Raw genomic sequence first — 14,812 nt, 5'->3', positions numbered from 1 at the left:
TTATTTTTGTCATTCTAGAAAATTGTTTCTCAAAACATAAAATTAGAAAACGCGTTTATTTTGAAATTTTGAGAATATTTTTTTATAATATTTTATTCAAGAAATCTGATTATTTAATAAATTTTAATGTTAATATAGTATTACATAACATATAAATTTTGAAGTTGGTGGACTCGAATTATTTTTTCCCAGATATAAAAACACAACCTAAATTAAATTTGGCAAATCAGTTCAATGCCATGAAAACTAGTAATGTCTCACAAGAAATTAGTGCCAGAAGCCGTGAAGATATGGTCCTCTTGTATGCACCCACATCAACTATGTAACCATAACCCTTCTTTTTCCTCGCATAATGAATGTATCATCCTTCTCGACATTGACATGCAACCGATGAATGAGAAAGAAAAGACAATTTGGTTTGTGCTTTTGATTCTCCGACTCCCTTTTTGTGTCTTTTTCCCCTCTAAACTTGAAGAAGTATATCTAGACAATTTCCTGAGGTATCCCACACATGACTAGAGTACTTTTTGTGACTTCAATTAACAACTTATTTTACCAGACATCCTAGCACGCATCAAAAGGATCTTATACCTGTAATCCATTGGTTTTTATTCTAATATCACCATCAAATCACATGAAATGAACGAGAAAGAAAAAGAACGATGGATATCAGCAGGCATTATCAACCCTCATTTGCCCTGTCCATAGTGATCACATCATATCAATCCAAATCATAGCATGACATTCCAAATCATAGCACAACACATTAATCCAAATCACAGCACATTCTAACAATGGATAGACTTGATAATTTCTAACAATTTGATTCAATGAAGAAAAGAATACACAGTAGTGGAAATATAAACAGCAAATCCAGAAAAAGAATCTCTCCCTAAGACCCTAACTAATTTACACAGATAAATGCAGAATAAACCAACCCGCTAAACAAGCAAAATTCTAATTATTTCCTTCTAGACGATTCTTCTGTTGCTTTATTACAAAATTCACATGGTTTTGCCTCCTGCCAACACTCCAACTGAGCTGTGCCTATAAGTCCAAATCAGGTAGGGAACATAAGTAACAAAGAATAAAACCAAATAATCAGTTACAGAAGCTATCACTAAAGTTTTAGGTGCACAGCAAAAATAAAAAGCCTTAGATACTACAAAAATAGTAAATTCCAAACTATAAACAAGAATTCGGTCAAATCCTAAATCCTAAACAAATGTCACTGAAGTCGCTACCTACCACCCCCGTGCCTGCCAACATTCTGCAGTCGAAGCAATTCTATTAGATTCAAAAACAAGGAAAAACAAATGAACTAGGGAATCATTAGGATGGGGAATTTCCAAGAGTTACATGGAGGTCACGCGTGAATCGGTGCAATTAATCCCTTCCCAACCACAGGGATCCGATTCTTTCCAGTCTGGGGCCAGTTACTCCAGCTAGATTTGATGGCATTTAGGGCAGCAATTGCAATAAAGGTAAGGTAAAATCTACGTTCAGACCAACAGAAGATGCTTGCATATACATTAAATACAATAAGAGCACCTAGAGAACTACAGGAAACTAAGAATAAGGTTGATGAATATTCTCATTTCAAACTCACAACATTCCAGTCCATAGTAATTGGGATATGATGGCAACCTAATTCTGAATATATATGGAAAGGAGGGTATCTAATAAATAGGCAACTGCATACCCAGAATTCAGAAACCCAATTAGAACTGAAAATGTATATAAGCCAAAATTATTGCAACTTCAGTTGATGTACAACAACTAATATTTCAAAGAGGAAAAAAAATTAATTTAGAAGACAGGCAAAAACCCTTGTAATAAGCACATCTCCAAACTTTATAGTAACTTCAGTGACATTTAGAGGATAGGCAAAAAAAATTAATTTAGTGACTTCAGTGACATTTCAGCCAAACCCTAAACAAGAATTTATTGACATCAAACCTTAAACAAATTATAAACAAAAATTCGGCCAAATCCTAAACAAATGCATAAAGTGCATACACTCACACTCGGTTAAGAACAGCAAATTCCAAACTGTGAGAATGCATTGCAGAAGCAAAATGCAGAAAATTCCAATAACAGCAGCAATTCCACAATATTCATCTTTCTGGTCTCTATCTAGGACGTTAATGAAGAGCATTAATAGCAGCAAAGAACAAAGAGACAACATATTTCTTCGAAAACCCCATTGCCAATTCCACAACTCTATATCTCTATCTATATATACGTATGTGTATATATGTATTTTGGAGTAGAAATTTGAAAAGAAAAAAGGGAAAATTCTTACGATAAGAGAAGAGAGATGCAGGGATAGGGGAGAGACAAAGTATTAGAATGTGAATTCGCAAACCGTTAAAATTAACCCTTAAAGAGTTAAACAAAAAAAGAAATGCTTACCCATCAATAAAATTTCATCAATTTTGTTGGGACCGAATCTATTTCACAGCTCACGGACTACTTTCACAAGCACACTCGATTCTGGACAAAATTGTAGTTGACCCATGGTGGTACTGGATTGCGCCTGGTTGAAAGAAGTGGAGTGGTGATGGTCCGCAATCGAAACGGTGGCCGACAGTAGTGGAAATATGGCGAAAACGATGACTGTTAGCGCGATTTTGGGTGGTAATTGCGGCAATTTCGTGGGCAGGTGATAACAAGAGGTTGAAGAAGGAGACAAGGAGGTTCGAATGGTAGTGGGGTCTGGTGGTCTAGGTAGCGGGTGGTGGTCGATTGTTGAGGAAGAAGGCAGTGGTTCTCTCACGCACAGTTTTGAAAGAAAAGGAATTTAAGGCTGTTTTTCGCGTTTTGGTTCATTTCAGTGATTTGGCTTCAAAACGATTTAGACGTTTTCCATTTTTAGTACATTTTATTTTTTTTTGTTTTCCAAAATTAAGTGGAAAAAAGAACGCGTTTTTATCGTTTTAAAAAATCGAAAACAAAAAAACAGCTTGAAAATGGCAAAGAGAACAACCCCTTATTTTTTTCATAGACGTGTTGTCACATACCTGTATATTTATTTAGTTTGTTATTACTATTATGGCGATTCAAAAACAATTTATAGTATTTAATAATATTTTTTTTGTTATTGTTTTTATATAGTCTTCGCCATTTTGAACATGTATTTCTGTTCTCTTCTTGAACATCGGACGGTTCATCATGAATTCTGAAAGCTAGATCAGCAGTCTCCTTTTCTTGTACAATTTTTTTTTGGTCAAACTAAAATCCTATTACGTGTTTCTTATCAGGTGGGGTACCTGGCTATCACCATAATTATATATATATATATATATATATATATGCGCGAGCTCGCACACACGTAAACAGTATTTTTAACCCATTTCCAGTTCAGGAATTTGAAGTCTTTCTTCAATTCTTCGTATCTCTCTCTCACTAGTACGAATTTTTCATTCCTGAAATCACGATATCCATTGCTATTATTTTTTACCAATAGAATATTAGCAACCACAAATTTATTGTTAATTTTGAGATCGTTGTAGTTACCAAAGGATCGTGCTATAGGTAAAGAGTAAACATTTTACCAACGAATTTTTCATTTGTAAAAATCTTAACCATTACCAACCAACTTTTCGGTGGTAAATATCTACCATTATAATTGGTAAAAATCAGTTTGTAAATAGCCATATAGGTGTGAGGTGTGGTAAAAAAAAATTTTTTTTTTTTTTTTATTATTGTTTAGTTTATAATTGTAATTTTTTAACTTTTAGCTAACTAAGTTAAAAGACCCAAAAAATTATTTAACCACTTATTGGACTCCAAATTTATAGATGGTAAATCTAAAGATTTTGTTGTGAACTTTCGATGTGGGATAATAATTCCTTTGAAATTGATTAATACTAGCAACAGCAATTCCGTCGGTAATATGAACTACTTTTCGCTAACAGAATATCTGTAGTTAAAAGGTTGATACAGTTTTTTAAAAAAGGTTGAATTAAATCACCTACAAAAATGATGTTGGTAAATGGTACGTATATTAAACAATATCATTAAGCACGAAATATCCGTTGGTGAAGAGTTGTCACTTTTACCAACGGAAATTCTTCTGTGATTTTCGTAGTTAAAAGTCAAAAACTAATGCCAACGAATAATCCGTTGGTAATTATCCCTAGTTGAAAAGCTTATTTGTATTAGTCCCTATGTGTGTGTGCGTGTGTGTGTTTCTTGGAGCATATTTGTCTTAACAATTTGACAAATTAAGGCCTATTTCTAATAAATTTGGGCTTTGCTTGACAATATTTTTTGGTTATTAGTAACTTCTTTTCTTTGTTATCTGGGCATTGGTATTCTTTCTTGTGTTCCTACTTCCAGTAGTTCTCCAACTTGGTAGTTTTCATCATTCGTTCAAGGTTGAGCCCAGTTGTAGGGAATCATTTAATGGACAAATACAAGTAATATGAACGTATATTCAACCACTTTGACGAAAATGGAGACGTGAAAATATCGCCTTGTGAGCTTCAAAAGTGCGTTGGCCCAATCGGTGGGTTGATATCAATAGAAGAGGCAGGCAGCCATCACATTGATCGACTCAGACAGAGATTGGTGATTGTATTTGCAGGATATTGTGAAGCTAATTGAAGAAGCTAGATAAGAAGAAAAGGTAAATGATTTGAAGGACGCATTTAGAATGTATGAAATGGAGGAGAGTGGTTGTATAACACCAAAGAGGTTGAAGAGAATGCATAGTAGAGTAGGAGAATCTAAAACCATTGAGGAATGCAAATTAATGATAGGTCATATGATATCAATGGATATGGACAACTCAATTTTGACGAGTTCAAGGTTATGATGTCTTGTTGACCTTTGTACATATTTGTCATTCATTGTTTTTATAGGTTTATTAGACATTCTTTCTACATGTTATTTCCTACACATTAGGTTATTCATCTATTATTGTATCATATTGTTAGTAAAGTGGATTGTTGACGATAGAAATAGGATCAACAAATCCTCTCATCTAACTAGGACTTTCACCATTTCTCTAATTTTGATTCAAACATGAGCTAGAGATGAAATAATTATTTGGAAGGGATATATTTGAGTTGCATGCATTTCTCTTCAAATTAGAGAGTATTTATAGTTTTTCCTCCCAGCCTTGGGGGGGGGGGGGGGTAATTTGATCATTTTAGGAAAATGATAGATGGGGACTCCTTGTTGGCTTTTGAGTAATTGATTCTATTACAAGTGTCATGCTTTATGTGCTTCTTGACAACTTGTGGCTTGCTTGGACTGAGAAGGGTTCGTATTTATTTTATGCTAACCCTTCATGTCTCAATTCCACTTGCATACTGCTACATGCTTTGCAAGGAATTGTGTAAGGTTCGCAGAGCAGGTTTTTTGGGTTAAAAAGTATCCCTGAAGTCTGATTTTAACATTCATATTAAATCTAGGATTTGTTATTTCTTTTGCATTGTGAACCTAATATTGTTCACACGTATTTTTCTTCTTTAGTGGTGGATGACCTATGTCGTTTTGAAGGGACATGTTATGATTGTTGAAGTCGAAAATCTTCCCTCTCCTCTCTTTGCTCCTTTCTATTTGTTGTCCCCGTTAATTAGCTAAACATGGCAAAGTTGATTATTTTAGTTCAAACGTAGATGTAGATTTGGCCACTATGATTATGAGGTGACTGCAGATTTTGTGACTGAGTGAACAGTGCGATCATTCCAGTTGTAATTGTGGATTTGAGGTGGTAATTGAAAAAAAAAAAAAAAAGTGGAACCCCAACGGGCCCCCACCGCCCCCGTCCCTAGAGCTTTGTGAGGGAGTTAAATCGCGGAATGTGCCTCAACGGGCCACGGAAGAAGAGATGTCTGTACACTGCGCCTACAAAGAGTCCAATTCCATATCTCAAGAATCGAACTCCCACACTGCGACTGTCAACAAGGCGTGAGATAACCTCACTCCTATCCTTTACACCATTGAGCTATGCCTCGGGGGGCTGAGGTGGTAATTGTGTATTAACAGTGGTGATGATGGTTGTGGTTTGAGGTGAAGGAAAGTGATGGTGTGCTGACCAATGTTATGAAAATCGATATGGATTAGTCAATTCAGCTGGAAAAACCTTAATCTGATGGATCATCAATCCGGTTGATGCTTGAAATCACACGTATGAAAATCGGCTCAAAAATTGAAAATCTGAACATGGAAACCAAAATTGGCAACCCGACTACATTTATATCGAGTCTTCCTATTGATTTTGAGAGAGAAAAATGTAAGTTAAGAAGAATCTGGACCGATCTTTCTTCTAACTTCTTCCATTTACCTTGTGCTCACTGATGCAATATATGGTACCCAAAAGAGAAAGAGAGAGAAAAAAAAATAAATAAATAAAATGAACCAAGAATCTATAAATTAATTAGAGATGCACTGTCTTCTCTTCTCTCGAACTATTGCTACTTGGAAGGGATATAATCAGTGCTTTAGTGTGTCGGATTCTCTCTAAATTTATGTGGACCTATTTAGTTTTTTTAGGACGTAGTCCATATAGGTTTTTTTTTTTTTTTTTTTTTTTTTTACAAGGTGTCCGGGCTTGCGTCCAACTAGATCCTTGTCCCTGAACCTCCGGCCCCTCAGCAGCTCAGAAAGGTAAATCGCAGGATGTGCCCTTGTTGGCTCCCAGGTTCACACAACTCATTTGGACTCATTCCGCAAAGAGAGCTCTCCTCACTGGGCGTTTATTCACACCAATGACTTCCTCTCCATATGGCTCCCAGTGTTAACTCCAGGAATCGAACTTCCCACCCTTGCTTCCAGCGTCCCAACGAAGTGATTGTTCTACCAACTCGGATGTGCCCTGGGGGCTAGTCCATATAGTTTTTATTTTATATTTAGTTGCATTTGACACAATTTTGTGTTAATTTGATAAGAAATGGTTATTAAAATAATTATTGAAAGTTAAATAATGAATATTAAAAATACTATTTTACTTGATATAAAATTTTAGTAGAAAATATATCATTATATGATTTATTTTTTCATCAAGCTATATTATTTTCGATTTGACCCGATTCAACCCTAATTCAATTCTCACTTTTTTCCGAGTCAATTTTCAAAACATCGCTATTGACTATGGAGTTGGTGGTGATGATTGTGAATTTGAGGTGAAGGTTGTGGTGGTGGTGGTTGTGGAATTGATGTGTTGACGACGATTTGGTTGGTATCGATAGTGAAATTAGGGTGGAATGAGATAAGGTGAGGTGAATAGTATTTGTCGTCAGTTAATTGAATAATTTGTGACTAATAAATAATTTATGATTTATTAAACATGTGATTTGACATTAAATATGTGACTGTAATCCATAAATTGTGTTTTATTGATCAGCATGTAATCGTGGTCAAAAATTGTGTATGATTGTGACATGTTTAATTAATTTATAGGTGACAACATTTTATTAGACTAATTATTGTAATTTTTTTACAAATTTATTATTTTTGATTTATAATTCGAAACATTTGTACTTATGATTTTTTCCAAAAAAAAAAAAATTCTCAACAGGAACTTTGAGATTGTATTTACAATTATTTATAGCTAAGTTGGTCTAAATTTTCAAAACGGCCCATTTAAATGAAAAATGATCTCGTCGTCTCAATAAGTTTTGAGATTTTAATTGCAATTATTTAAAATCAAAGTACTAATTATTCAATCCACGTAAACCTCATAAACTTGAACATCTTAAAATTCATTAAGAAAAAAAAAAAAAAAAAGAGGCAAAAATTGGTTATACGAGCTTTTTTTCAAATCAATTAATTTCGACTCGTAATTTTTATTTACGACATTAAATCAACGTGTCAATTTAGAATATTATTTTTTGAAAATTTAATTTGGTTGCATAAACGTGTTCACGAGAGTCATTGTAATGAATATGAGGTGTATTTCCCCCTAATATGGCACCAAACCAATCATTAATTATTTAATTAACGAGTTTATTCAGTATTCCTCACCCCATGCCGAGTTTTAAGTATTAACGAACACGTACACTTTTAATACTAATTTAATTTTAGTATAGGTGGGTTTTAATTATTTCTTTTATTTTTTCCAACTCATTTTGAATAAAATTAAAAATTGTTCTACATGCTTATTGATTTTGTCAACTAATTAGACTAAATAAAATTGCAACAACTGGATCCATTGCCCTTGTAACAAGGAAACTCATGTAAATAAAGAAGAAAAGCAAATAAATAAAAATTATACCAAACCCCATCATAGAGAACAAAATCTTTTCAACTTTTGGGGTTCAATTTTTTTAGTTTATTTTATAATAATTATAAGGAAAAATTGTAATAGCGGTCCCTAACGTTTTTCTTTTTTGCAGACTTTATTATAACCTTCATTTTGTGCTAGCGAAAATTTATAACCTTTCATAAATATGTAATTGAGGTTCATCTGGACGGAACTTGTCTAAAGACAATTAGCTGATTGGGAAAATTTCTTGAACTATTTGCTACTGCGATGGTTTTATTGGATTTTGGTACCTTAATTTTTCCAGTCAACTAACGGTGTTTTGGAGGGTCTCCGTTTAGATGGATCTCAGATGCATATTTATGAACGGTTAGGAGCCTCCGCTGACACAAAATGGAAATTAGGGTAAAGTCTGCAAAAATAAAAAGGTTAGGGACCGCTCTGCAATTTTCCTCAATTATAACTTCCCATTCTCCACCCTCGTCCCCACCTTCTGATTTTCCAATTTTCTTTCTCACATTTTTTTTTTTTATGGACGAAAAAACGTTCACTAAAGATGAAGATTTTCACATTTTAAACGGAATATCCAAATGTCAATTAATTAATTTTGGTTTAATGCGCAAAATGCAAATCATATCATCTTTGCCATGAGCATTGAAAATGAAGAGAGTTAAAAGTGGGCCCATAAGCTTTTAGGAAGAATTTGCTTTTCCTTCCAACTTTTGCATGCAATATCTAATGTCGGCCATTAATAAATCATAATCTCTATTACAGCGATGGAAAGACATAACTTTACTGTAGCAGATATTTAGTTCTCTCACTCTGATAGTAAGTAAATTTTTACAACACCAAGTTGCATGCCACTTTGTTTGGTCACTTGATTCTCTCTCTCTATGCCCTTGTCTGAGTCACGTTATATTCCTAAGAATATAATTTTGAATAGTGTATTGATGGAAAATATGTGATTAAAAAGTTTTAAATTTACGTGTAATATTATTTTATTGAAAAATATGTGTCGAAATGATGTCAATTCACTATTTAAGAAATTTTTTTTTTGAAAAAAATGTGGCTCAAACACAGTCATATATGACATTATGTTTGAGTCCTTGCAAAATGAGTTGAAGTTAAAATTTCGAATCGTTAGTTTATTATTACATGGTTGATTAAGTCATCATGTCTTTAAAGTGTTGTATCAAATTATGCTTTTGGATAAAGATAAACATGTCATTGTTGTAATCGGTGTTGGATTCCACTAAGACAAAATATCAGTAATGTAGGTTGTATAATTTGGTTGTTCAACCAGCATAATTCTTATAAAGACGGTGTTTGACACCTATTTTTATAGAAAAATGAATTTTAAAATAGTAGATTGATGGAGAATGTCTGGATAAAAAATAAGGAAATTTTTTTATTTACGTTGAATATTATTTTAATGAAAAATGTATTGTTAAAAAGAAGAGAGGGAAAAATGTATTTTGATAAAAATGAGAATCAAATGGTGGGGCCAAAATATAGTGTAAGCAATTGACTCTCTTGATTTAACAATCAATTGTTTAAAAAACTAAAATAAAAATTGACAAATAGGTCAAGATAACGTGAAGAAATTTTGGATCGCACTACGCGAGTCGCAGGGATGACCGCATAAACACACATGAGAGGTTGGGATTTGAGAATTTTAAATTCAGGCGGGACCCAACTCGATCATATGGGAGTGCTGTCAACGATTAGGTCAACCTCTATGATCACTTGGCTTAATTCATAAATTTTACAGTCAAGGAGTCATTATTCGTCGGATCAAATTTTGTGAACGCGAAGATTTGATTTGACGGGCGGGCGGGCAGCCAATTTGTCGCTTTTGATGGCTATAGAAAATGGCACAAAATTTATTTTTATCTATTGTTAAATTAAAGAATGGAAAACATGCTCTCTGCGGGTGAACGTAATGACAATTAAAATATTTAATTAATACTATTTATTTAGTAAAATATTCAACAATAATTTTACTAAATTAGATAAAATAAAATATGTAGGTACATTTGAAATTTTTATTATTAGTATCAATGTTGCTTTATTTTCTATCGTAAGTGTACGATATTGAACAATATAATGGACCTTTGAGTTCGAATTATCGTTCTCACTAGGGCTATACTTTTAACTCCTAAGTTGCGTTTGATTGGAAACATTAAATTTGTATAAAGAAAATAAATTCTAAAAAATTCAATTGCCTAAACTTATTTATATGAAAATTGTCAATTAAATGTACTTGATTGATTTAGTTTCAACTTAAAAAATATTATACTTGTCCGTTTTTATTGATGAGTAAATGTGAGTGGGAGAGAGAGAGAGAGAGAGAGAGAGAGAGAGAGAGAGAGAGTTCCTTGGAAAATAAAATTTTAGTCCCCCTGAAGGAAATATTTTTTTTTTTATTTTGAGAAAAATATGATCATGTGATCAAAAGTAAGAAAATATTTTCTATTAAAAATGGCAATCAAACAATACAAAAGTATGAATTTGGGTAGAAAAACACAATTTCCATGAAAAATATTGGCAATCAAACTCACATTTAATCTAAATTTTTCTAACCACCATTTGACAAAGCAAATAAAAATTTGGATGTTATGATTTTTTAACCTAAGTACTTAAAATAATATGGATGCATACAAAGATTGAATTTGAATTTGAATAATGAACAAATATTATGATAGAACAATTTCACCAATTGATCACCTTTAAGTGTCAAATCAAAATTCAAAATCTAATATAGTATTCGATCGAATTCTTCTATAATATTCAATTAACCTTCCTCGAATTCTTATTGAGTTAATTTAAATAATTTAATTACATTATCTCTATGCGAATAAACTTTAGTTAAACGAAACATTGGTTCTAAGAATTCATACATGATCGCAATAACAAGTATAAGTATCTCTATACATTATAACAATTTACCAAATTTTACTATATGATCTAAATCCTAAACTCACCTCTTGATTGGTAAAAGATTCACAAAATCATTAAATTAATAATCAAGTAATTCAATGTACTAAATTTATAGCAAAATCAACACATGGAAAATAAAAAAACAAAAATCTTGAATAAAAGATATTAAGGGTCCCGAACGGTTACATTGTTTCCCTAATATTAAATTTAGTTACTCATAATAACTGAAGAAAAACACAAAGTTGTTATTGAATGCATTGCCAAAATTTTCTTTTATTTATTTTTTATTTTTTATTTTTTTGAAGAAAAATGTAGATAAAGAAATTAATCTTGCACCAAGACCTTATTCATCTTCCAATCAATATTTCAAAACTTGAATCTCTTGATATTTTTTCTCCCTTGAATTGCATTATTCAATTTCTAGTTGCATTTTTCCCTCCTTCAATGTGTGGGATCTCCTCAAAAGTATCAAAACTTAATTTATAGTTGCCTCTCACGTTGATTTTGAATAAATGATTTTTATGGATTTCAAAACGGGCAAATCTGCACCCTAGATTCGTTAAATGGAGCGCTGTGATGTGGCGCACGCAGCGCCACGTGATATATATGTGTTTCGTTTCGGCGCCACAATTCTGTTCTTCTTCTCTTCAGTGGCACCATGAAGCGGAGCCACTATTTTGGCACCATGGCGCTTCTAGCGCCATTCTCTTCATGTTTTAATTATTTTGCTCTTTTTTTCCATCTTGTCTTTCCAATCCATGCCAATAGCTTTATTTAATAAATATTTTAGTGTCTTTCACAATCTTACCACTTCTACAAAACAAACTAATAAATATATTAAAAGCTCTCACAACTCGTAAAATATAGCTCACAATCAAGTTAATAAATGGAATAAAACTCGTGAATAAAAAACGCTCATCAATCCACTTTTTCTTTAGTACCGTAGCTTATGCTGAAATTATAAATAATTTGTTTGACTAAAATGCATAGTTATAAAACCCTGGCAAGAACCTATCTGTTGGGCCGAAAAATCGATGATCTAGGCTCTTGTCTGGGCCGAGTACATTAATTTAATAAGAATGCACATGACGAGGTCAAAAACAGGCTTTCATCGAAAAATCGTAAGTTTTAATATAAAACTACTGGCCTGGTTTAACTGTTTTCAAAAATTGTCTCTTAAAATTTAGGGGGTCCATGGAATTGGATATTGGGCCTCCAAGAAAAATAGTTAAGTCCTCACCATTAGAATACATACTTTAATAATTTTTATAAAACAGATAGTGGATTTGTTTTTTGTTGAATCTTTTTCATGGCTTGCTCGTGGGATTGACGTGAGGGGGTAAGGATCCCTGGGGAAGAGGATAAAGTTGGCTCTTGCGAGGTTCAATATGGAAATAATTTCAGAGGTTTTCCTTGACTTTGTCCGTGTCCCACAATAGATGAGTTAATTTCCAATTTATTTCGTCATCCCAACTAATGAATTATTAAGATTACATCCTTAATTGGAGCAGTAAGAAGATTAGCCCAATTAACTCATTTTTTTGATCGTAAAGAACCCTTATGTGTAACCTTTCGCTTAGTACTAGAATCAAAATTGACATATACAGGATTTCCAATCCTAGCAGGAAAGGAAGGGAAACAAATACTCAATTATAGAAGAGCAAATAGAAATTTTTGAATCTTTAGTTACTAAAATAATTGAAACTAATTGAAGGCGCTTTGGAGGGATTTTCACAGACAAAAATAGATTGCAGTCAGTTTTGTAATAACTTATATGTATGCAATGAATCATATATATTTTACAGATTTTCTAGAAGTGTTTTAATAAAAAAAAACTTTGATTCAACCTTTTACTTTATTTTATAGACCTAAATAATTAGTGAAAAATATCTTTAAAAAATATAAATTTGCCTAATTTTTTTATATTTTTAATTTAAATTTTTTTTTATAGATTTTTATGTAATCACTCGAGACCATCGGTCCAACCATTGATCCACCTGTTCAACCAATAACTCGAGACCCAATGCCTTATTCGAGTTGATGACTGGGTCAAGTATAATGACTATGCTTAAAAGTACATAAAGTTTATGATAAAATACGAAATTGATTAGAATGAAAATTTTGACTTACTTATAACTGGAGTTAAACAGCGATTCACGTTGATCCATATATTAATTAAAAAACGTTAATATACAGTCATCTATTCTTGTAATATAAAAACATATTATTAAGTTCTCTAGGTTCAAAATTTTGACAGACTAAATTGAACTTCAAATTGTCAAAACAAGGCATTTTTTATTCAAGATAGTTTGTTAGTTCTGAAAAGCAATACAAAATCAATTGCAAAATAATAATAATAATAATAATTCATAAATATCTAATAGATTAAATATATATACGTGAGAAATTTGCAATGAGGTCTCAGAACTTTCAAAAATGTGTAGTTTAATCTCAAAAGTTTTGATTCCTGGCAACCATGTCTCGACCAAAAGTCAAACACCTAACCTTAATTTGGTTGGGTGAGACTTGGTGGATTGGGATGATGAATGTTTTTCAAAATTTCTTTTATTTTTTTCTTATTTATTTTTGTTTCTATTTTTTTTAATTAATGAAATATTTAAAGACCACTTAACCTAGAATTTAATTGGTCAAATTAAGGTTATATGTTACATTTTATTTTCACACCGAAGGGCTCCTAATAATATTTATGTTATAAAAAGATGGAGGAAAAAAAACAAGATTTTCCTTGCTTGATTGAATCGAAAAGAAAGTAAGAAACTTTAGTTTTTTCTATCAATTGACAAAATTTTATATGAAAAATGTTAAGAGGTTTTTTCGTATCTCATTCATTGAAAGATTTGACATATAGCGACTAGAATTTAAAAAGTTTGAAATCGCACTGCATATTTTTGAAAGGCTAAGGTCTCTGCTGCAAATTCTCTCTCTATCTTTTTATATGATGGGACTTTTTCCTTATATTTCAAGCAGTTTATTTATTACTCAACTCAACTCAACTCAACTCAAAGTAACATTCATTGAACTCAGTATATGATATTAAATGCACGTTCGTTGATATGTTTGAATAGTATTCCACCAATATAATTGAACAAAAGTAAATTAATAAATTTATATTATAAGAACATCTCTAAGAAATTCTTTAAATACGAGATGTTCTCCTTTTTAAAGAGTCAATATTTAAAATTATATTTCAAAAGACTTCTTAAATTAACGTTTTAATTTAGAGAATGACTTTGGCAAACTCACTTTTTATAATTAAATATAGTCAAAGTGTTTCAATTTTCAATGCTGAAAAATAATAAAATAATCTGAAGAAAAATTAGTTAAAATAAAAAGATAAAAAAATAATAAATATTTTTTTGTAATAATAAAATTTAGTGTTAAATGTAAAGATATTTTTAAAATATTTTAAAATGTAAGATAGAATATTCTCTTTAAAAATAAATAGTGGGTGTTCTAATTGATCGTAATAACGCCTAAGCCATAGAAATTAATTTTGTGTCGTTTTGCATGGCAGTCATAAGAGAACAAAAAGAGTCCCAAAATAATAAACTGCAATAATTCCCTCAATGGGCCTCACAAGTGTTCATATTGAATTAATTAATCCGAACCAGTAGTGTCCTTTCAATCGAAGAATTC

The 14,812-nt window shown here is 31.8% G+C and overlaps 1 long non-coding RNA gene across 1 annotated transcript; it reads right to left on the bottom strand.

The window, feature by feature from the left end:
- Positions 1-723: 723 nt before the first annotated feature.
- LOC111365422 lies at positions 724-2,840 on the bottom strand. The gene is made up of 2 exons (XR_002697433.1): positions 2,416-2,840; positions 724-1,047 (listed from the first exon to the last, which is right to left on the bottom strand). It is a non-coding gene; the product is annotated as an uncharacterized LOC111365422 (long non-coding RNA).
- Positions 2,841-14,812: the final 11,972 nt, after the last annotated feature.

This window comes from Olea europaea, chromosome 17 (assembly GCF_002742605.1).
Source record: "Olea europaea var. sylvestris chromosome 17, O_europaea_v1, whole genome shotgun sequence".
Taxonomy (NCBI): Eukaryota; Viridiplantae; Streptophyta; class Magnoliopsida; order Lamiales; family Oleaceae; genus Olea; species Olea europaea.
This window is presented reverse-complemented; position numbering and strand designations above follow the sequence as displayed.